The sequence below is a fragment of the Perna viridis genome, chromosome 1 (assembly GCF_037379345.1).
Source record: "Perna viridis isolate PV_CMFRI_1.1 ecotype Kerala chromosome 1, ASM3737934v1, whole genome shotgun sequence".
NCBI classification, from domain to species: domain Eukaryota; kingdom Metazoa; phylum Mollusca; class Bivalvia; order Mytilida; family Mytilidae; genus Perna; species Perna viridis.
This window is the reverse complement of record NC_142445.1, coordinates 60,503,784-60,529,916: the sequence shown is the minus strand read 5'-3', so window position 1 is coordinate 60,529,916 and position 26,133 is coordinate 60,503,784. Positions and strand designations below refer to the sequence as shown.

General features: G+C 34.6%; 1 long non-coding RNA gene and 1 pseudogene across 1 annotated transcript; one reads left to right on the top strand and one right to left on the bottom strand.

Moving 5' to 3' along the window:
- Positions 1–1,732: 1,732 nt before the first annotated feature.
- On the bottom strand, positions 1,733–13,191 carry LOC148629665 (uncharacterized). The gene is made up of 5 exons (XR_015919363.1): positions 13,050–13,191; positions 12,686–12,744; positions 12,252–12,360; positions 2,977–3,062; positions 1,733–2,027 (listed from the first exon to the last, which is right to left on the bottom strand). It is a non-coding gene; the product is annotated as an uncharacterized LOC148629665 (long non-coding RNA).
- A 5,647-nt stretch (positions 13,192–18,838) lies between these two features.
- Positions 18,839–20,385, top strand: LOC148629664 (uncharacterized; annotated as a pseudogene).
- Positions 20,386–26,133: the final 5,748 nt, after the last annotated feature.

The window sequence follows — 26,133 nt, the reverse complement described above, 5'->3', positions numbered from 1 at the left end:
TTGGATTAAAAACATAATGTAAAATCAAAAACGAAACGAAAAGAAATCGATTAAGAAAAATACCTGTAAAAATAAAATGACAATAGACCGAAAACAGATGGCACATCAAAAAAGAAGAGAAACGGCCACAATGTTGATACCAGTCATTAAACCTTTACCTGTATGTGACAGGTAAAAAAAAGTAATGAAAAGAACAAGGATCTGTTCGATTATACGAGAAAAATTGTTTGTCATATTACAAATTGATATTTCATAGGAGTCAATGACCGTTGTTTTGGTTTTTTTTTTTTTTTTTTTTTTTTTTTTTTTTTTTTTTTGGGGGGGGGGGGTGGGGGTGTGGTGGGCACAATAGAGCCCATATAAAAAAAAACTTGGCTGAGTAATATATGTAAGATGTTAAACTTTATAAATCGACATTTTCGCGTTTATAAAAGATTTTGTTGAGACCTTTACTCTTTCGTCAATTTCAAGATGAAGGTCAAGATTATGGCCGACCTGAGTAAATTGGGGTACCCTTATTTTAATATCTTTGGGGTAGATAAGATGAAAGAGTATTCAAGGAATCCAAGGTTATAGCGGTATTCAAAAGAATGTAATCCAGGGACAAAGACCAGACATAGAAAACAGACTCACACAACAAAGACCACAAAGTAACTAAAATCATACATACAAAGTAACAAAAGCAAATGAGCAACCCGGACTCCACTAAAAACTGGGAGCATGGACCAGGTGCACCAGTAAGGTAAGCGTCCTCTGCTTTTCTAGAAACACCCGCCGAGTTGCTCATAAAAAGTCAAGTCCGGGGTAGACAAACGAGGAAAGGATAACTGTGACCCGTTGAATAAATACGTTTTCATTGTGTTGATGGATACACCATAACGATCCACGAGTTCATGATGACGACCATAAAACTTCTGTAGTGATGACTTCAATCTTGTAGCAACATAACCCTGTTCCAGAAGTCTATTTTTTAGAGTTCTAGCGCGATACAAAAAGTCTGCGTATTTTCGGCAAGCTCTGGCATAACGTATGAGTTGTGATATGAACACTCCATACGCAGGAGCCGAAGGGATGTTGCCACAGATGAAAGGAAAGTTGACAATTCTGAATGAAAAGTCATCACGTTTGTCGTAAAGTTTGGTCAATATTTTTCCTTTACCATCGATTTCTAAGTGTAGGTCAAGATATGAGGCTGTGTTTGTAGTATCCTTTATCTCAAGTTCGTTTGGGTAGATGCGATGTATCAAATCCCCAAAATTAGATTCTTTAAAGATAATACGTCATCTATATAGCGGAATCTGAGAGTAAAAGATCTAGCCAAACGATATTCTTTCTTTCGGATCAGATCAGCTATAAAGCCAGCCTCATAAGAGTGAAGGAATAGGTCAGCAAGTAAAGGAGGACAATTTGTTCCCACTGGAATGCCGATATGGAGATTTGGCCATCAAATCTAGGTTTATTTAGCGATAAATTTTCAATCGAAGCAACGGACAGATTGTACCGATTTCATATCGTTTGTTGGAATAAGGTTTAAATAAAGTCTGTACCCATAGAGGGTAGAAGGATTTCAGAAAGTAAAAGGGCAAAGTTATAGCCCATATAAATTATGTACAACAGAATCAGCAGTACCTATATGTTTATTTTTTATTTATTCAGTGGTAAATAAAATACAACATTGAGTTTCTTTACCATGTATAATCAACCATATGCATGTATCATAATATTTCCGTAAAAGGTTTCAACTCAAAGATGACAAAAGTTATCGGAGTCAGGAATATATTGGCAGAAAGAAATTACATTCTGACGCCTCAAGTGAATAATCCGAAATAAATAAAACCGAAATGAAATGCAAGGGGGTTGTAAAGTATATAACATAAGTGATATGCCGATATGATAAGTTATCGTCAAAGATGACAATGTATTTTCACAATTGCTAGAAAAGGAAACTTGAAACTAAAGTTTTGATTTTGTGCAGTTTTACATCTAATGAAGTAACTTCTTACCCTCCGGTGATGAGCTGGTCATATCTGAAATTATAATCATTTTATCGATTTCTTCAAACTGACAAAAGACACAAAACAAACAGCTATATTTTAGGAATTGAGGTTAACGAAGGACCACCATTCTTAAATCGGACACTTATTTACAAAAATCTTTGATTCAAATTAAATGCAGACTTATAGATAGATAAATATTTTATTTTTAAGTGCAGCTTGGCATATATTAACATAACATCACATTCATGCATAATCATGAAACTAAATATATGTACCAACCAGTCTTTAAAAGCTTATGACTCTTATCATTTCATTATAGTTATGACATAAATTTAAGATTTTTTCTAACTTTCAATTTTGAGGCTAAAATTATTCATTTTATCTATACACAATTGCGTTTTGTTCTTAACAGAATATAACTAAGAGGTTTGAAAACAAGTTAATCTATATAATATATCACCAGAATTATACTCTATGTTTATATCATGATATTTTGTTGAAATGAATGACTTCGCTCTTTCGGGAGGGGGGGTATATAACATGTACACCCATCTGGAAACCTGATTCTGCTCATACTGCTAGTGCTTTAACTTTTTGTGTGACGTTTTGTTTTCAGTGTTTATATGTAATCTATGTTGTTCGGTTCATTAGATTGTGTATGTAGATCGTCATTGTCTCCAGTGATCACGTTTAGGCCATGTGTTGATGTATTTGAACCATCCAAGAGCTGACACTTCGGTATTTTTTGCCGATATTTGGTATAATTGGCGTTTGTTAATGTCAACATTGTTTTTTAGAAAAAATAGTGTCTTGTATAACTTCTATACATTTTCATAAGTTATTCTACTAGTGTGTTTCAATATTCTTAAAGGCGATTTTAAGCAAAAAATCTGGAAATTTGGAGAGACTGAAATAACGAGATAACTGATAATATACTTATTACAGAAGTATATATATAAGTATATAATGATAAAATTACCATTTAAGAAAACTGTAGTGTACATGTGGCTGGTATGCATTGTTACATCAACCGTTTGTAGAACACATCCATTTACGTGATGACACCTGTAAATTAAATTACGACTGTTACCAATGTTACTGAATATATGTATTATGAATTATTTTAAATTGTTCGTATGGAATAGGAACTCCAAAAATTATAACATTTTTAGTTGTCTATATGGTTTGGAATACATTGTTAAATTCAAGATGTCAAAGCAATATTGTTAACCAAAGAAATGAGAATCCCGTGAAAGCGAAGAAATAATTATAACAATAAAATAAAAAAGTCATACTCGATGTCCATCGACAAACCATATTTTTACATGAAATAAGAAGGACACCTTCACAGGCAAATTTTAGACGCATGTCTAACGTACGTCTTGAAATAACGTATGTTAGACGTCTATCAAACGTATGTTTAACGTATGTTTTTTTTTCAGACACATGATAAAAGCGTATCCAAAAGGTATATCAGACATATGTTGTGCAAACATAAGTTAAATGCATGTCAAAAACATATGTCTACCATATGGTGTACACAGACATATGTTAAACGCATATGAAAAACACGTTTGACATATATTGAACATACTTATAAATGTTTAACACAGAATCAGTAATTAAACTTTAAATTCAATCACTTGAAGTTTAGAAGAAAAAATAATTAATTTTACTGGATTTTTTCATTGTCATAATAGAATGAAATTAAAAAAAAAACAAATAGAATTAAGGGGATTGGGGTCTAGAAAAACAATGTCAGGGGCGATAAGCGATAGCACAAAAAAAAAGCCTGGGCCTAAATATTAACAAAAAAAAAACAACAAAAATTTAAGTCTTTAATGACTAATAAGAAACACCAAAATGTCTATGCTTTCTGGTTATGGTCACTTTGGTATACCATTTCCATTTACAAATTTACAATAACATTAGATTAACAATACAGTGTAGATTGCATCCCGTGAGTTTCCGTTATTTGTTGAACTCTCATAAAAGATTGCAGAACTGTCTCTTTATTTGTTTACTTGTGAGAAATATTTGTTTCTTTTCACTAATTGTCAGAAAGTACTTTATTTGTCCTTCATAAGTTGAATAATTGGTGTTTACCCAGACAGGACCATATTAAAAGTCTAATACAACTCACAGTTTTTTCAATTAATTCAGCACAATAATATCTAGATTTGGGTACAGAGCCCCAACCAAAAAAAAAGTTCAATTACCATTTATGCACATTCAAGATTTCTGTATCCTGGCTTTAATCTTTCTTAATCTGTTATTTTTTTTACCATTGTTTAAATAAAAATTTGTGTGTCACATGGTATAGGTTTGTAGTGTAGCCACTTTTGGGAATAAAAGATGAAGTCCCTATTTATGATCTTTCAATATTTATGATCCCTTCGGCCCCTGCGTATGGAATGTTCATATCACAACTCATACGTTATGCCAGAGCTTGCCGAAAATATCGCTCTAGAACTCTAACAAATAGGCTTCTGGAACAGGGTTATGTTGCTACAAGATTGAAGTCATCACTACAGAAGTTTTATGGTCGTCATCATGAACTCGTGGATCGTTATGGTGTATCCATCAACACCATGAAAACGTATTTATTTAACGGGTCATAGTTTTCCTTTCCTCGTTTGTCTACCCCGGACTTGACTTTTTATGAGCAACTCGGCGAGTGTTTCTAGAAAAGCAGAGGACGCTTACCCTACCGGTGCACCTGGTCCATGCTCCCAGTTTTTAGTGGAGTCCGGGTTGCTCATTTACTTTTGTTACTTTGTATGTATGATTTTAGTTATTTTATGTTCTTTGTTGTGTATGTCTGTTTTCCATGTCTGGTCTGTCCCTGGAATACATTCTTTTGATTACCGCTATACCCTTGGTTCCCTTGATTACTCTTTGATTACCGCTATAACCTTGGTTCCCTTGATTACTCTTTAAACTACCAGTTGTTGATATTATGCTATTAAAAAGAGCTAAATTTTGGTATTATACATGTACATCGATATTCATTGTGGAATACAATTTTGGTGAGCAGATTGGCAAGAAGTGCTTCTGTCTTGAAAATGGTGATATTTAATCTACGTCCAATAAATTTTAATCTTCATATCAAGCACTAAGAAGTAAGATGAGGGATGAAGGAAAATTACCAGCATAACTCTATGTTCTCGTTTGATGAACCGTGATGAAATACACAGATGTGACGTCAATATTGTCACTGTATAATTTCAAGCATTGATGGAAAGTCTGTATTATTTTTGAGTACAAACTTGTGCCCAATTTCTAATTTTCAAGGTAAGTAATCCGTACTCAGAAATGCACAGAAAGTGAAGGTTTTCCTTTTTCTGTATCCTGGCTGTGAGCAGAAACAACTGCAGGAGGATATTTCTGTCGCTCAACGGTGACCAAAGGTCCCTGCCTAATCACGACCTCTTTTAAAACGCCAAATATAGTTCGGTGCAAATGAAAATGAAAGTAGGGAAAAAGATAAACATAACAGTGAATACATTATACAATAATAGCAATAACAACAAAATATGTAGATTATAAAAAAACAAACAAATATAGTTTTTACAGACAAACAGAAGCTGTGCTTGTAGCTCAACGTTAAATATTTTACTGAATGATTATGATATCATTTGTTGGCTGATTTCGGAAGATTAGCCTGTTAAGTGCAGCTCCATAGTTTGGTTTTATTTGACTCTTATAATATATACATGGTTAATTTTCAATTTTTCTTAACTTTCCTAATTGACTATACAAATATACAAATAGATTTTACATTCATTTACCAATGATCCATACGAAAATACATATAGATATAAAACTGGGTTACCCATGGTCTCCTATAGGAACAAACATAGATATAACACTGGGTTACCCATGGTCTCCTATAGGAACAAACATAGATATAACACTGGGTTAGCCATGGTCCCTTATAGGAACATACATATAGATATAAGACTGGGTTACCCATGGTTCCCTATAGGAACGTACATATAGATATAAGACTGGGTTACCCATGGTTCCCTATAGGAACATACATATAGATATAACATTGGGTTACCCATGGACACTTATAGGAACATACATATATAGATATAACATTGGGTGATCATTGGTTCCCTATAGGAACATTCAAGTTATATAGATACCTCTCCAAACTATCTAGATTCTTCGCACTACTATCTAGATACTTCTAACTAGTATCTAGCTGCTTTTTTCAAATATGAAAAACTCATTATAGGTATTCATAATTAAGATAATGATGTTCCCAATATATCTGATCAATTCAGGCGATTAGATTTTCTTTTTGGGGTAATAACTATTATAAAATCGTAAAAAGGGGATTTTCTTCTATATCACCCGTTATTTCCCTTTTTTCAGAATACCGTAGTTCGATCAAGCCTTTGTGTGATACAGTTCATATAATGGGGGTATAATTTCGGCCTTGTTTGAAAGAAATTAATGTCTGTATGTCTGTTATTGAAAGGTTTACCAATAAAGAAATTTTTGCACCATTTATCTTTGTTAATACTAGAACAGTTAACATAATGAATGTCTATTTTCATTTTTTTTTTCATTCATAATATTTGAGACCTTGTTATATGTATTTTTTATGTAGGCTTTTGATATTTTGCATGTGGGTAGATCACCTAAAGACGATGTGTCGCTTACCATGCATATTGGCCTATGACCTTGAACTTTGACCTCAAGGTCAAATTCCTGTTTTTTTTATGACAAACTTGTGTCCGGGCTGTAACTTCTTGTCTTTCCATGTGGGCTTTTGATATTTGGCATGTGCATTGATTGCTTAAAGATAATGTGTCATGTTCCATTGATAATGATTTATGACCTTGAACTTCAACCTGTTTTTGGTCAACAAATTCTTGTCCAGGCTATAACTTTTTTGCCTTTAATGTGGGCTATATTGATAATTGGCTTGTTGGTATAACGTTTTTGACCTGTCTGTTAGTGCATCTTCAAATTTGTAGACCTTTTTTTAACCACTTGAAGATTTTGACATGATTTTTGGTTTATAAGTTCACAATGATAAGTTAAAGGTCAAGTTTACGTTTGGTTCCGCTCCGATGATTTTTATTAAAATTACGGTCTTGAACTTAGCTTAATTCACAGAAATAACTGTTTTTGGACCCTTTTCTATATGCTTGCAGATTATGACATGATTTTAGGTATATAAGTACACCATGATAAGTTACAAGTCATGTATGCGTTTTGTTCTGCTGCATTAATATTTACTTTGGACTGACTAACAGAATTTACTGTAGTTAGAAGATAAAGACAATATCATTTTCAAAAAACTTTTCTAATGCCTAAAAAAACACTCCGATTCCTTTTTTTATCCGGGTCCTTCTACTATATGTACATATATTTTTCTTACGAACTGATTTATTTGAGTATCCAATATGGAGACACGTGCAGAATGTGAGTGTGCTCACTAAGGTTCTTGGATTGCCATGGCAGGTATCATAGAGATGGAATCCATCTCAATAATTCCTAGTTTCCATTAAAACTAGCATTAGAAAGGGGAGGTTGCTCTGTTCAATTGGCTTAAATAGCAATATAATTGGATACAAACTACATTTGTATGCCTTTATATCTGATAGATAAAATGTGAGGAGAGTAGATTTTTAATGGTTAATGAGAGGATTATTTAAAAAAGAGTTTTCATATCTTCTATCAAAGAACAACCTACATGTATAACTAGCACCTGCCCTTTTCAAATCTTAGCTACAACACTGTAAAGGTAGTAAAGTTCAAGAATTTTAATTTTGATGATAATACGATAAAATACTTTTAACATATTTGCATACAATTGAATATAAACATTACAGTGATCAGGAAAGAATTTATTGAAATGGTATTGAAATGAAAGTATTCAAATTGTATATTTTTGCGGAATCTTGACAAAAAATATGGAATTATCTCCCCTTTACATTGTATATTAAAATGTTTATTTTAAGTTTGCTTCAATTTAAAGTCTTAGAAACTTTTTTTTCTGTGTTTATAAGGTGCATTATGCTGTAGAATTGAATTCCAACATTTTTGGTTGTAATTTGTATAAGGTTACAATTTAATTTGACTGGACTTTATCATTGTTTATGTGATTGTTTATTTGTTTGTTTGTTGGGGTTTAACGTCCGAGCAGCAATATTTCAGCTATATTCAGACGATGAACATGAAATTATGAAATGAAAAAAAAGGTGGGACACAAGGACAATGGGGTCGATAAATTTTGATTGCCACAGGAAATGGAGAGAGGTGGGTAGGGTCGGGCAGTTTAGCCTCCTGTGGCGGACTCCTATGGGTCCTACTCCGGGAGAATATCACAGTAGGGTTCTTTAACGTGCGAGGAACGTGGCAACTTTCCCAACACGGTGCACCACTATGGTTTGCGGTCAGGTTTTCCGTATTATAGCCTGACAACCCCAGCATGTAACACGCCAGGGGTACCCCATTCAACCACCTGGAGCACGCACACATCCCAGTTGCTCTGTGGGCAGAGCGCCCTAGCCCCCGGCTAGGGTTCTGAGCACTATTTAGTCGCCTTTTACGACAAGCTTAGCGCTGCTGCAGGCCTATTCTTTTAACACCCTGACCTGAACGGGGCTCATATGTTTATATAAATGTGTGGTTGATGTGCATCATGATCTGACACATGTCAATGGATAAGTAGCAGGCATTTGACATAAAACATATGTTCAAGTTATGTTAAACTTTCGTTAAACGCAAATCAAGGGCTATATGATAAAGTCGTCCGACGCAAAACATGTTTACCATATGTCTGACATACGTTTAACACGTGTCTTTGACTTTATGGTATAGGCGTCCAACGCAAGACATATGTTAACTGTATGTCTAACACATGTTAACCTTATGTTTTCTGACGCATGTCTGACATACGCGGTTAGAAACGTGAGTCAGACGTATGGCAGTCGACATATGTCTGACGTATGGTTGACATATGTTTGACATGCGTCTGAATTTTGCTTGTGTACAGTATAGTGAAAACTCCTATTTGACACAAATAATTAGCGATCATAGACAAGTTCGTTTTAGATAACATTTTTTAACTACATGCATGAATCTACTGATGCTTACTTTATTTTCCTGAACCACGAAAGAAATATTGTTCATTACAAAGAAAAAAAACTGCTACCTTCCCCGTGATACGTGAAGACAGGAAACAGACTACACCTTCTTGTTATATATATATATATTCGATGCAATTGCTTTCTAAAACTGAAGATAAGGAAAACAAGACATCCTCTAAAACACAAAAGCAACAGGAACTCCAACAAAACGTAGGAATTGACATCATGTGCTACAAAAGTACATGTATATGTAAATTCTGCTGCACCAATGACATCCGTCACATTGCAGGTGTTATGTTAAGTCAAGACAGAAGACAAAAGATATTCTAGACTGGATTTAATCTTAAATTTAACATCCTTCAATTTTGTCCTGCAAGGAATTTTATGTTGAAGTTTTACAGAAAATCAAATGTATTCTTTTTTACGTATGATCATCAATAAACTGATATCCTTGAGTTGTACTCAACAGTTAGTTCACGGGGAAGATAATTCATATCTACTTGTTGAAAAAAGTTAAAGATTAAAGTGACAAAAAAGGCAAAATCAGTTTCCACTAACTATCAAAGTGTGTTTTCTTAAATGTTAGACAGTTCAAAACTGACAGGAAAGGTAAGCACGGATGCCACATTTGTAACAAAAACATCAAATAAGTGTACCTGGTTGGCCCATTTGTTTATGTCTATTAACGTTCATGTAACTTTATGCATTTTGCGAACGATTATTTTATTGGAGGTGTTTCATGCATCTTTGAAGAAATAATGTTGAAACAATATTTAGCATGACAAAATATTTTGTATTTTTTTATATCACAGTGTAATGCAACGTAATAAGGCATGACAAATATTAAGTTCATAATTAACTTGCTGATCATTTTAATTACGTTGTGATTAAACACGGAAAGTCCTGTTTAACGGGTAGAGATTTCTACTGTAAAAGAACATCATATATCTCTGCACGTAGATAGAAGGATCTAGAGCTACCCACTATTTAAGTCAATCAAATATCTAAACGTGTCATTGTTTTTAGTTGTGTACCGCAGCAGACAGTACATTATCAATTATTATTCGAATAAATTTCTTATTGTGAGACGATATTACCATATTTGTTTTTCTAACAAACGCATGAAAAAGATAAAATAATATTTAAACGAAAACATTTGTTGAACTGTAAATAAACAAATAAACATAACCTTCTTTCTTTAACATCTATGCAACATTATTGTGCGTTGACAAGTACTGAGTTGAAAATTCACTAATTCACTAACCACCGTACGTAAAGAATTTCTTATCAGACAATGTTTTCAATCAAACTTTGGTTGGTTTCTTTTTTTCGCTTTAAAATGTCAGTTAATGAATGTTAGATATAAATGATATTTTTGTTTGGCGAAGAATTCTTATTAAGGAGCACTCAATCTAAGAATCATGCAAAATGTCATTCATGGTTGGAAAGTCTACATTTTTTTATTTTTGATATTTTGTTAAAAATGTTATAGTTAACAGAAATTAACACGTTGCTATAAAATTCATATAGAATGCACTGTACAATTCAAAATGAATGGAGATACCTCTGTTTGTTTGTTTGTCGGGGTTTAACGTCCGAGCAGCAATATTTCAATTATATTCAGAAGATGAACATGAAACGATGATGAAATGAAAAAAGGATTGGACACAAGGATAATAGGGTCGACAAATTTTGATTGCCACAAGAAAAAGGGGGGATGGGCAAAGTCGGGCAATTTAGTCTCCTGTGGCGGAGCGCAAAGGTTCCTACTCCTATCGAATACCACAGCAGGGTCCTTTAACGTGCGAGGAACGTGACATCTTGCCCAACATGGTGCATCACTATGGTTTGCGATCAGGTTTTCCGTATTATAGCCTGACAACCCCAGCATGTAACATGCCAGGGGTACCCATTCCACCACCTGGGGCACACATCCCAGTTGCTCTGTTGGCACAGCGCCTAGCCCCCAGCTAGGTTCCTGAGCACTATTTAGTCGCCTTTTACGACAAGCGTAGCGCTGCTGCAGGCCTATTCTTTTGACACCCGGACCTGCACGGGGCTCTGTAAATGACAGGGAAATATAATAGACACTATTGGATTTTCAATGTGGATTATCTCCTAGGAGCAGCCAAATTTGAATACATAATTGTACATTTTATCATATAGACTTTTAAAGCAACTTAATGACAAAAATAAAAATATGTAGCCTTTTTTTAGGGTGAATCACATACTACAGAATTAGCATTATTCTTACAAAGACTGATACTAGTACTTCAGTGCCAAATGCCTTTTTGAATGAAAGCATTTATAAATTTTGGAATGACATGCTACTTTGTAAAAATAAATGACTTTTCTACTTCGTGGAACGAATGAAAGCCTGTCTAACTCGAGATTTTTACAGGTCGATATTTCTACTCTAGAAGGAGAGTGTTCATCTGTGTACATAGTAGTGATGACGCATAAATACCAACCATTCGAGTCAATCAGATACCTTAATACGTCATAATGTACATTTGTATGTTTGCAGCTATCAATTATTATTTGAAAGTAAAGTCAGTACTGTGCCATCAAATTTCAAGTTTATTCTTCTTGCTTGTGTAAATTAAGATTACAGAGCAAGATATCACTTTGGTGGTTGAAGATAATTTTTAAGGTCAGAATTCTGGCGAAACTTGCTTTAATTTTACTGCTAAAATAATTTAAACTGATTTATTTACGCCACCATTGATTTTATTTTGCTTCGAAGAATAATTAATGTAACAAAATAATATATATTTTTAAAAGGACCATTCTATCAACAGAAACTGTAACATCCGCTTTATTATTTGTTAGTATTATTTCCAAATTTTGTATAGCACTTTTCAAACATTCATTTATTACACTAAGCGCTTTACATTTTATATATCATTAAAAAAATCACGTTTCAACAAATATTAAGTACAGATGAATTCATATATAATAAAAATACATATTATATATAGGGATAAACGATTAACAGATATAAAAGATAAAAAAAAGGATATTGACGTTAAATAATATTTTAATTCAAAAATAGAAACGTAAAATAAAATAGCTGAAATGATTCAGCTCTGCAGCGTAGACGCAAGTTATATCTTATAATGTATAGACATATATTTACCACTCATATTCGAAACAATTACAAATTGCATGGCACATATAACCATATGTATTATCTTCACAGTTTTTACATGGCCCATGTCCGCCACCAGACGTTCCAATGGGACATTCTATAAGAAAGAGTAATCAAGGTAACCAAGGTTACAGCGGTAATCAAAGAGTAATCAAGGTAACCAAGGTTACAGCGGTAATCAAAGAGTAATCAAGGTAACCAAGGTTACCGCGGTAATCATACATACAAAGTAACAAAAGCAAATGAACAACTTGTGCAAATAGAAAACAATCTTACAGAAAAATCAGCAACGTTTATTTAAAAAAATGACTATTATTACAGAAAAAAGGTCATCTAATAAATAATGGCCAATTAAGAATTATTTTAAAGGTTGATTGCAATTAAATAGACGAGGTATGTAAATGTAATTTTTATGTACTTACGTTCGCAAAGGTCATTTATTCTGTAGTAATTATGACAACACACAGCTGACCCACTATAACTAAAATGTATTAACACAATAACATTAGATAAAACATGCAGCAGGACAAAACGAATATTGTAATGCAGACTACCCCCCCCCACCCCCTTTTGTGTTGATTTTACATAGTTGGTAGATATATTTGACAGAAAGATATTTTATGTTTATTAACATTTAAATGTTGTTTGTTGTTCACAACTACGGCTAACGCTAATCTTCGTTGTTTAAGTGAAGTGACTTGTTACTCGATAGTTTTAGATTCGACGAAAGATCGTCGGTTCTGAGTTGTCAAAGAAGTTTAGCAAACGGAAAACCAGTCCACCTACTGATTTTAAACTGTATTGAAACTTTATGTTACTCCCGTTGTGTGTAATCGAGTTAAAATTAATTCCAGTCCATTGTCTTCAATAAAAATCATGGACACATTTTATTCTGTCCAATTTCGGTGTTGTTTACTTTTTCATTAGCCGGCACTACCAACCGTGATATTTTTAGATAAAATGCACTGATTGGTTAATAACTATTGTTGAAATATAAGGCGCCTCTTGATTGGCTAAGCGGTTGTTATAAAAGTACTAGACAGTACCGGAAACAGAGAGTGTAGATTACGTCACCCAAAAAGTTCTGAAGTTATCGAGGCGGCGACTTTCAAAATGTCTGAGGTGATTTCAGAAAGCGCAAAAGTTAGTAGTTGAATAATTGATTAATGTTGTTGTGTTATGAAATCTAGAGTCCTAGATGGTTGATATATGTTTGCTGTGGGGCTAGATTTTACTATTTTATTTCTATTTGTTTTGGTGCAAAACTTCGGTGACAAATTCCGGGTGTAAATTCGAGGAGCAAATCCTCGGTACAAATTCAAGGTACAAATTAATGTTGAAATACTGAATAGTAATAATGTTCATGATCCGTAACTAGCGCAGTATAAATATAATTATTCAAATAGCGATGTATGTCATTGTCCATGTAGACTCATGTCAGGGAAATCGTCATAATAAATAGTCCGATAAAGCTGTAAGTTTCCGTGTGTAGTTTGTATAGTTTAATATATATACAGGGATTGTGGTGTTCAGTATCTAAAGTTGACAAAGTGTCGTAAGATGTTCGGTCGAAGTTTGAAGTAATGTTAGACCTGTCCAAGTACCCAAAGAGCCGAGGTATCATTTTCTCAACATTATTTGTGATTAATAAAATATTCATATTTCATTCAATATTTAATATTTGATTAACGAAGGTTGTCATACTTAAATAAAATGGATGATTCCGAAATCTGTTTCGGCCTTGAATCAAATGACCGGGAAAATCAAGAGGAAACGTTAAAAAGTAGTGTAGATTTAGCAGTGAGCGAAACACATGATCGAATGTCTATAGCTGAGAGAATGGTTGACGAAACGACTTCAAAAATGAAGGATCCGATGGACAAATGTATGTCAGATTTTTCTGATAAAATGCAAGATATGTTGGCAAATTTTCAACATAAACTTAATTCTCGACTATGAGCACTCCTGCTCGTCCAATTCGAAAAAGATGTAATTGTGGGGTAGGGCCATTAGTTTCTAATGAAACAAATCACAATAACAGTCACTGAGTTACAAATGATAACTCAAATGGCATGGTAGAAATTAATTGCTAATAAAACCACAAATTTATAATGGTAGTGATGATCTGGATGAGTATTTAACTCAATTCAATTTATTGGCAGAATTGAATGGGTGGAATCCTAGATCAAAAGCGCTATTATTAGCATGTAGTTTGACAGGAGGAGCAAGGGCTATTTCAAATGAAATGACAGAAAGCGAGAGACATAATTATGAAAGTTTAGTTTCCGTCCTTAAAAACAGATTTGGTTCTGTAAATAGAGCCGAAGTATTCAGAGCTGAATTGCAATCTAGAGTAAGATTTAGAAATGAAACTTTGCCAGAATTGGCTCAGTCTATAAAAAAACTTACACGTCGAGCCTACCCTGGGACATCCGCTTTAGCACGGGATACTTTAGCGTTAGACTATTTTATAGACGCTATCCCAGAAACAGAAATTAGGCTCCGTTTAAGAGAAGTAGGGCCTAAAACCATACATGAGGCTGAAAATATCACGGTACGCCTCGAAGCACTCAGACTAGCTGATCGTCAAAAGGGCCGATCCGTTAGAATTGCAGACACAATGACATGGGTGGTATAAGTCAAATTGATAGTGAGTTAAATCACGACCTTAATGAGTTGAAAGAGGGACTAAAAAATCTTCAAAATGAAATGAGTAACATTAAAAGAAGCCAACATGGGGAGCGGAATGCAAACATTAGACCTTCTCAGCAGAATCGCGGTGCCCAAAATAGAGATTTCAAGCGAAATCAAAACTCTGGGAATTTTCGTATGCATTTAAATGACGACAGACAAAATGTAAACCAGGCGGAAAACGGACCAATGTCGAGGGCACGGGTCAACTTTCGACATCAGTTATTAAGGCACAACACTATCATTTCGAACGTATCAGGGGGCAAGGAAAATGAATGTTTTGTTCTGTTAAATGTTAATTCATTATCTGTTCCTATACTTGTATATTCCAGTGCTTGTATTTCTATTTTGAGATTCGATATCTTTGAATCTATTCCGGTCGACAGAAGACCCCAAGTTACGCCTGTCCGAATAAATCTTTTAACTGTAACTGCGACTGGAGAAGTTTCAGAATTTATTGGTAGTGTACCATTAGAAATAAGATTAGGTGGTCGGTTATGTAAACACGAGTTTTTACTCGCTAAAATTAAAGATGCTGCTATTTTAGGTACAGATTTTCTTCAAAAATTTAATGTCGATTTACTTTTTACAAAAGGGTGTTTGAGAGTCGGGAATGAGTTTATTCCCATCTTTACCACACAAGGCGACGAATCGTGTTGTCGCGTGTCAATAGCGGAAAATGTTGAAATTCCGCCATCAAGCGAAATGATAATAAAAGGTAGAGCTTTTGGTCCGCTGAAATACGGATCTGTTGGAATTGTTGAAATGAAACAAGACTTTGTTGATAAATCTGGTTTCCTGGTTGTACGTGCAGTAGTGAAACACACGGCAAATGATTTCCCTTGCGCGTCGCAAACCTTAGTGACAAACCAGTGAAAGTATATAAGAACACAGTAGCAGGTATTTTTGAACCTGTAGAGGTTGAGCAAATAGTGCCTAATAAAAGTTCACAAAATCGTGTACGTTGTGTAAAAACGATTGAGAAAAAGTTACCAGAACATTTAGTAAATGTTTTAAAGAAACCCTCTGAAAAACTGGATAAAGAACAGATAGAACAATTGAACGATTTTTTATGTTCTTATCAAGACGTATTTTCTAAGTCATCGTTAGATATTGGTTATACGGAGCTCGTTAAACACGAAATAAATACAGGGGACACAAAACCCATAAAACAAAGACCGTACAGGCTACCCTTGGCGAAACGCGAGGCAGCGATGCAGGACGATATGGCCTCTCGGGGTATTATTGAGCCTTCTAACTCTGCTTGGTGCTCACCGGTTGTCATGGTGACAAAGAAAGTAGATAGTACAATAAGATTTTGCTGCGACTTCTGAAAACTAAACGCAGAATCCCAAAATGGTTGTCAACCTTTACCCCGAATAGACGACGCATTGGAAGCTTTAAACGGAGATAAATGGTTTTTAATCCTCGATATGCGTTCTGGGTACTGGCAATGTGGCCTTGAAGAAAACGATCGAGAAAAAACCGCCTTTGCAATCCCCGGAAGCGGTCTATGGCAGTTCCGAGTACTATGTTTCGGTTTAAGTGGAGCACCCGCCACTTTCGAGAGGCTAGTTGAAAAGATCTTATCAGGTTTAACCTGGAAGACATGTATGGTGTATTTGGACGATATCATTGCGTATTCAAAAGATTTTGACCAACATCTGAAAAAACTTAAGTGAAGTTTGTGATGGTTTAAGGCAGTCAAATTTAAAGCTTCACCCTGATAAGTGTGTTTTAACACAAACTGAAGTAACCTTTTTAGGCCACAAAGTAACGAAAGACGGTATTAGTACCGATAACTCAAAAATCGACACGGTCCGAGATTGGCCGGTCCCGAGAAACGTCAAATAAACCCTTAGCCGACGGTCATGTCCTAACAGTTGCTCACATTGTCTACGAATGGTGACAAAAGAACATTGCTCAGGATGATTTGAAATAAAAGCCTACGTTGATAATTCAGATCTAGTGCCTTCTAGTGAACTTAACACCCCGACCGATACCAACAGTGAAAATAATGAAATTAGGACGTCACAAAATGAGTTAGGAGATATGCACACTGATGCACTTACTATTAATAAGGGCGTGTGTATGTTCTCATTTGACAACTCAGAACGACTCTGTAAATCAACATGACCCGGTTAGCTTACTGAAAATCGTGAACTCGAATAAAGATAAATCGTTGACAGTTCGTGAAACGTCGGTGATTTATCAAATAGAATCGAGTGTGAGCACGAAAGTCGAGTGAGTGCTGTGAAAACACGAGGAATGGTGAAGAACGAATTGATGGAGAGTAAGAATGACTGTAAAAATTCTGAAAATAAGTGGTTGAGCAATAGAGTAGAAATAATGCGAGAACAAGAGAGTGGCAAAAATTTAACACTTGTCCGTAACTGGGTAGAGAGTTCAGTTAAACCGTTTTGGTCTGATGTCTCAAAATACTATCCAGAAGTAAAATACTGCTTGAATCGTTTGGATTCTATTCAAATAAAAGAAGGGGTTCTGTATAAAAATTATGAAAAGGAACAGGGGATGAAATTTCCTGGTTGTTAGTAATACCGGAGAGTTTGAAAGTTTCTATTTTGCAACATTTACATGATAGTGCAATGGGTGGTGGTCATCTAGGTGTTAAAAAGACTCTTAGTAAAGTACGAGAGTGATACTGGTGTCGCAAATGTGACGTTTGCGCGAGTCGCAAATTTACTGGTAGTAAGCCAAGAGCACCAATGTGTCAATATCAAGTTGGGGCACGTTTGGAGCGTGTAGCTATAGATATTTATGGTCCTCTACCTACTTCGGAAAGTAGAGACAAATTTTTGTTAGTCATTGGTGACTATTTCACCAAATTTGAACATGCAGTTCCCATTGAAAAGCAAGAAGCTGTTATGGTAGCTAGAGCCTTTGTTAACAATTGTGTTTCTTTATTCGGTGTCCCTATGCAAGTGCATACGGACCAAGGGGCTAATTTCGAGTCACAATTGTTTCAGGAAACCTGCAAGCTCCTTGGTATAGATAAAACTCGTACCTCAGTAATGAGACTCCAATCTGATGGAATGGTAGAGCGCTATATGCGGACAATTTTAAGTATGCTAGCATCATTTGTATCAAACCACCAGAGGGATTGGGACCAAGCGATTCCTCTCGTCATGATGGCCTATCGATCGTCGGTGCATGAGAGCACTGGGGTTACCCCATGTAAAATGATGTTCGGTCAAGATGTCCATTTGCCAGTTGATCTTTTAAACGGCAAACCTGAATTGACAAATGTGACCCTCAAAAGTAATATTATCAGTTTTGAACAGCAAATAAAAGAGGTTCATGCGTTTGCGCGAGAAAAGTTAAAAGTGTCAATGACACAATGAAAAAGATGTATGACCATAGAATTAAACATAATAATTTTAATATTGGTGATCCTGTTCGGTACTACCAATACAAACGGAAAGTTGGTCAAAACCCCAAACTGCAAAGGCCTTGGCATGGACATTTTATAGTTACCAGTAAACTGAATGATGTGCTATATCGCATACAATTAAGCTCGAGGAGTCGAGCCAAAGTTGTACACCATGACAAATTAAAGTTATATGAGGGTGACAATAGACCCAAATGGTTTTCTCCCTGTCAGGATTGTTAATATAATTATATCACTATATTTGTATGTCTCTATTGTTCTGAAATAACTCATTTTTGAGACAAAACAAACATGAACATGTATTGTGGTACTTTCAAATTGTTAATATTATGTTAGGGTGTGGTCTCTAGTGGATTGTAATTTTACTATATCTATTGGAGTTGACTTAACGTATTTGGAGTGAAATTTAAGAAACTATATCATTAAGTATGTCTTATTTATTTTGTAGCATAAATGGTTGTGTATCATTTGTGATGATCTAGCATTTGATAAACGTTGGAGTGCCGAGCGGCATATTATGGAGTGACACAGCCCTTTCGGGTGGAAATGTCCCTCATTTAAAAAATTGTTTCCACGGAAGCAGTCATTGCATGGTTGTAAGGTTACAGAAACTGACATGATCTGTTTTGACAATGCAACAGGAATCAGAGGGAAGGAGGCTGAAATACAAATGGAGAGATACAGAAAAGAGGAAGTGATAACAAAAATGAAACACATAATGAATAGCGGGCAAGAGATACCAATCAAACCGCGAAGAAATTATGCTCCGTCTGAGAGAATTACCAAAACCTGTATTACTAGTATAAGCAATACAATTATGTCCGAAAAAGAAAAAGAGGATGCCAGGAAGCTAATAGAAAATCATAGAAGAGCAAGAGATGTAATAGAGGATAATGAATCCCAAAGCAAAAAAAGGAAACTCAAGGAAAGAGATGAAAATTTAATGAAAATCAAAGCAGTTCTCTCATCAGAGATAGGCCAAGATTTAAGCGTCACACTGGAAACGGAGAAAAAAGAGAGCACAGAAATTGAACTGCATGCTTCTAATGAAGAAATTGTAGAACTCAGTTCCTCGAATCAAATTAAGAAAAATAAATCTTTGAAATCCTCTTCAGCCTCCTCCTCATCTTCCTCCTCCTCCTCCTCATCTGGCTCCTGCACAGAAGAAGCAAACACAGTGGTTATTGAACCAGCAAGTCTACCTGAAAGAAATACTCTGACTTCACCAATGAACGAAGAGGTGGACACTTACTTGCAGTACTTGCAAGAATGTCAGGAGAATATGGTGGTGTTAAATGTAGATGGAGTGAAATTTGAGACCAGCAAACCCACTCTTCGCTCGGACCCATCTTCAATCTTTGCCCTGATGCTAAATCCAAACAGTGCATTCCGCCCATCAAACAACATTTACAGTTTCGACCGTGATCCAGCCCATTTCAAAATCATTCTCAACTATTTCAGAAATGATTGCAATGTAGAAAAATAATACCTACCAAGAGAACACCGTTATCTCAATGAATTGGCACAGGAGGCAAAATTTTATAAGCTATTTAGTTTGAAAGCAATAGTGGAAGAAAGACTGAATGATTTGTTCCTGCAAATTGAGTGCAATGTGAGAGAGAGTGTGTGTATAAATCGGTTGTTGTTATTAAATGTTTCATATTTATTTTAAAATATTGGTGCTAAAAGAAAAAAAATCAAAGTACTGAAGCACTGATGTTGTTGTGATGAAAAATAATACTAGTGGTGTTAAAGTTGTGAATGTCCCTTAATTGAATTCTTTCTATTCCTTCCAATTTGGGGGCCAAATCCTGTAGGAAGGGGGCAGTGTAATGCGGACTACCCCCTTTTGTGTTGATTTTACATATTTTGTAGATATATTCGACAGAAAGGTATTTTGTGTTTATTAATATTTAAATGTTGTTTGTTGCTCACAACTACGGCTAACGCTGATCTTTGTTGTTTAAGTGAAGTGACGTCGGTTCTGAGTTGTCAATTAAAGAAGTTTAGCAAACGGAAAACCAGTCCGCCTACTGATTTTAAACTGTATGGAAACTTTATGTTACTCCCGTTGTGTGTAATCGAGTTGAAAAGTAATTCCAGTCCATTGTCTTCAATAAAAAGCATGGAAACATTTTATTTTGTCCAAGTTCGGTGTTGTTTACTTTTTCATTAGCCGGCACTACCAACCGTGATATTTTTAGATAAAATTCACTATTGTTGAAATATAAGGCACCTCTTGATTGGCTGAGCGGTTGTTATAAAAGTACTGCACAGTACCGGAAACAGAGAGTGTAGATTACGTCACCCAAAAAAATCTGAAGTTATCGAGGCAGCGACTTTTAAAATGTCTGAGGTGCTTTCAGAAAGCGCAAAAGTTAGTAGTTGAATAATTGATTAATGTTGTTGTGTTATGAAATCTAGTGTCCTAGATGGTTGATATATGTTTGCTGTGGGGCTAGATTTTACTATTTTATTTCTATTTGTTTTGGTGCAAAACTCCGGTGACAAATTCCGGGTGTAAATTCGAGGAGCAAATCCTCGGTGCAAATTCAAGGTGCTATTTATGGGTGCAAATCCCAGGAGCAAATCCTTGGTGCAAATCCTAGTTACAAAATAATGTTGAAATACTGAATAGTAATAGTGTTCATGGTCCGTAATTAGCGCAGTATAAATATAATTATTTAAATAGCGATGTTTGTCATTGTCCATGTAGACTCATGTCAGGGAAATCGTCATAATAAGTAGTCCGATAAAGCTGTAAGTTTCCGTGTGTAGTTTGTATAGTTTAATATATATACAGGGATTGTGGTGTTCAATATCTAAAGTTGACAAAGTGTCGTAAGATGTTCGGTCGAAGTTTGAAATAATGTTAGACCTGTCCAAGTACCCAAAGAGCCGAGCTGTTCTGGTCATTTTCTCAACATTATTTGTGATTAATTAAATATTCATATTTCATTCAACTCTTGTCTTGCTATAGTTCCCTCACTTTTATTCTTTAGCGCATTTTGGTTGGCGAAGTTTGTAACTCGCTAAACCTTATGCCCTATTGAGAAACCATATTATCCCGATCTTGATGTAACGCAGCCTCCTCCGGTGATTTGACTCTAGCACCCGAGGGGCGGCATCACAATATTGTTACAGTTAGAATAGGCTACAAACAGACACTCATATTGATAAAAATATATTTGCTTTTTTATACAGCAGCTCAGAAGCAAGTACAAATAGTTTCTCAATGAGAACGTCAATTAACTCCTACAGCACTTGCGAATGGAGCTTTGATATCACAACTCACATGTTATGCCAGAGCTTGCCGTAACTACGCTGACTTTGTATCGCGATAGACTTTTTACAATTAGTCTTCTTGAATAGGGTTATGTTGCTACAAAATTGAAGTCATCACTACAGAAGTTTTATGGTCGTTATTATGAACTCGTGGATCGTTACGGTGTATCCATCTGCACCATGAACACTGATTTGTTCAACGTGTCATAGTTTTCCTTTCCTCTTTTTTCTACCCGGACTTTTTTTATGAGCAACTCGGCGGGTGTTTCTAGAAAAGCAAAGGACGCTTACCCTACCGGTGCACCTGGTCCATGTTTCCGGGTTTTAGTGGGTCCGAGTTGCTCATTTACATCTGTTTCTTTGTGTGTATTATTTAAGTTACTTTATGTTTTTGTTGACTCAGATTGTCTGTTTTCCATGTCTTGTCTTTGGATTACATTATTTTTATTTCCGCTAGAATCTTGGATCTTTCCTAATTACTTGCACATTCCTAAAACATTTATATGGACATTTGTATAGACATCTATTAAAACAGATTTTTTAAAGAAGGCACACCACTTAACCCTCTAAATTTTAAACGTCACAGATAACAAAAGAGGAATGAAATCTGTGATAGATGGAAGCAGACAATTGATTATTAATAGCGCCTTGGTGGTTCTAGTTAAAGGTCAGAACAACAGTCATAACCTGTACGGAAATCTCTATTCAATTATTATTTATGTATGCAACCATGCCTGAATCAGAAAAGTGGCCACAATTTCAAGCAAAAAACTTGTGCTAGATTGATATTCCGAAAATTCTGATAATATGAATAGACTGTTTACGAACATTGACGTGCATTGTTGGACCAGAAAATTCAATGGTTTTGTATTTAGAAAATGTCAAAAAGACAATAAATTGAAAAAAAGGTTAATAGGTACTTAGTGACTTCCAAGCCTTTTTGATATAAAGATAGAAGACAGAAAATTCCAGCTGCACTTGCAGTGGTATTTCAGTTATACACCTTCCATAGTGAATGAAAAGGTACGATCATTGAGGCCAATCTGTCTGTTGTTTTCCTCCCATTTCAAAACCAAGTAACACTCAATGTCATAACATTGATGTATAACTAAATTCTGTCTGTTTAAAATTAACAATAAAAATTGCATCATTAGAAATTATTTTGAAAGCCTTATTTTCTACACTTCGTAATGATATGCAACATTAAGATGCTGTCAGAGAAATTAACAGCGAGACTTTGAAAATTACTTTTTTAAATGTAAAGTTATGAAAATGTTAGAAGTGGTTGGAAAACAATAGGCGAAAAATGTTTAAACTATTTCATATAACAATGATACGCTCGCATCTAATTTTGTATTTTCTTATGGAGCAAACGGTTGTTTATGTTTTCAAATAATGATAGATCAAACAAGAATTTTGCAAGTGTGTTAAATTGACAAAGTGGGCTACATCACAAGCAACAGATACAGTACACTACAAGGCCTTGTACATCTATAATTTGCGCATGTTTAATCCGAAAGTGAAATAGACTTTTTTGTCCCTTTTATCATATATGCAAGGTCCACATTGCTTAACATGACAGCATTGCAATGGAGTTGTAGAATTTTAATTTCATTCATTATAATATTTTGAAAATTTTGAATTACTACAAGCTTTGAAGAAGTCGAAAAAACCTATGACCTTATGAAATCTGGCTTTTATTACATCGTTTTATATAAAAGATGTTGAAGGATAAAAATTACACAAGAAAATACATATACTTTAAAGTATTCTGAAATTTGACATTATGAAATAAACTTTCATCATGTGAATACGTTAGCATCATGATATTAAGATCAGATATAAGAATTTCGTATGTATTATTTCACTGTAAGAAGTAGGCTGTACTATGTCATGAGGTTTATAATAAAATTAACACGTACTTTGCGACATTCATTGTTTAGAATTACAAGCTCGGGATACTAATGTAAAGATATTTACATAATATAACGGAAATGGAAACAATGAATATGTCAAGAGACTAGATGTTCCTGACTTCTGGGTTTAAAATACTTGGGCGTGATCAAAAACCTCCCCCTTTTAAATCTGGCCTCAAATATGACACAATTACAATATTTGTATGGGGAAAGCTTCTAAATCTATGGTTATGTCCGCATCGTATAAGAATGATTCGTATGGATATTTTAAACTTACGGTATATCGTCTTAGTTGTTGTGTTGATAAAGGTCAAGAAAATTTAGCTGAAGGAAAAATATGTATACGAATGCCGATACCATTTTTATTTGTTGAATACATTTTTTTATATTTCGTAGTCCTTTCATCTAGTTGCGTTTAACACAACATCTAAGTAAACCAAAATGAACAAAGTGATACCTGTATAGTTAAATGTTTCATTTAGTGTGTAGTTCAAATCACAAACCAATTCTAATATTTTGCTATTTTAAGGTTAAATGAAAGTAGACAGGTAGTCTTTCGATACATATTTTTCTTCGCTTCTGATTTTCTTAATTACCAAATATCCAATTTGTTTTATGTCTTTGTTTAATGGTATTTTATAAAAAAATGACTCAAATATACATAAAATTTTTCAAACATCCTTTCTGACGGGTTCATAAAACTTTTAAAAAGCAGCAACCCTTGACAATAGCTTTAAAAAAGATTTTTGTAACCAATTAAAGTTGGGAATACAACATTGAGCTGATATCACTGACACAAGCTTTTGCTTAACAAAACACTAAGCACATGATCCCGAACCGACTTTCACCCTTCAAACATCGGTTCGCAAAATCCTCGCATTCCATTTCTGACATTCTTACACCTAATACCATCAGGATTACTGTGTAGAATGTTACGATACTTGCTGGACTGTCTAACTGGTAATAGGATCATTATCAGCAAACACTTAAAAGTTCCATACCAAGGAACTTACAAATTGGCAGATATGTAGGCATAGTGATGCACAGTGGTCAATTTAAATTTTCAAATAGAAAAACAGGTCAGGAAAATTGTAAAAATGAGAAAACATGCAATTAATGTTTAAGCTCAAAGCATCTTATATATGAATGTACAAATGACTGGATGGGCAGAACATGTTGGAAGCCGAGTCATAAAATGGCTAACAATCCCCAGGCATTCCAAGAACACAATTTGAAAAGGTTCAACTTGACACTGAAAACACAACAGCAGCAAGCAGTGTTAATGCAAATAATGCAAATGAACATATAAACGAGAATAATAAAAAAAAAACAAGTAAAACCAGTGAAAACAATTATTTGGACAAAACAACGATCTATTAATAAAACATCTCAATTAATCAACCCATTAGATACCACAAACATCCAACACTACTTGAGTATGCTAAGACTGCCGAAAAAAGTGGGGCTAAAAAGGGATAGAGTTAAATAAGAGTTAAAGCCCAAAATTGGTTATCTGTTTTAATCAGAAAAAAACATTTTGATGAGAACATAGAATGTGTCATAAACAAATTGTTCAGATTTAGATTTGATATTTTTTTGTCACGGAAATACAGTTAGTAGGGGAGTGGGGATAGATTAAAAAATCGTTTAATTTTAGATTTATTGGTAGTTTGAAGGATAAAGGTGGGCGTATCATAGTGATGAATTTTGAAATAAATGATTGTTTTTATTGAATTGTGTGTTTATAGATTTATTGATAGTTATAATGGTAAATATCAAAATATTTGATTGTATTTTTACACTGATGTGTTTATATGCACCAAATTGTAGAACAAATGGAAACATGTATTTCAAGACTATAAATAAGATGCTAAAAGATCATGGTATAGGCATTCCCATTTTAGGAGAAATTTCAATGATACTTTGAAAGAGATTGATAGAAAAATTTCTTGATCTGCTTTTTTCATGCAGATCAAGTGAATAGTCTTCAGGCCCTTATTAAAGAAAACACATTGATAGATATTTGGAGAGTTCTTAATAAAGGTAAACAACATTTCACTTGGGGACGCAAAGATGTCACAAGCCAGTCGAATAGACATACTACTAGTATGTCATGATTATGTTTTAAGAAATTGAAAGCTGCAAGATAGAACCCCTGATGATCAATTCAACGGATCATCTTAGTGCATGTTTGATATTCAGAATTAGATTAGTGTAATGGGAAAGATTCTGGGTTATTGAAAACTTAAAAATTCGATTTTTGAAGATAAAAACTATGAGACCTTGATTACAAACTCAATTGGTAAAATTTTAATTTAACAGTCTCTTATTGGACAAATTTAATTAATTTGTAGAAAGGGAGTAAACATGAAGGATGATTAACCTGTACATCAGAAAACATCATATACGCCGTCGTTTGCAAATCTGCTGAATTGTTTATGCTGACCAGACCCATCGGAGGTGGGTGATCGTTTTCTAGAGCACAAACAAAGCGTCTCCAATGGTTTGTCAAGTCAGTGGCCAACCACTGTATTAAAAGGTCGGTTGCATTCATATCGAAAGCAACCGA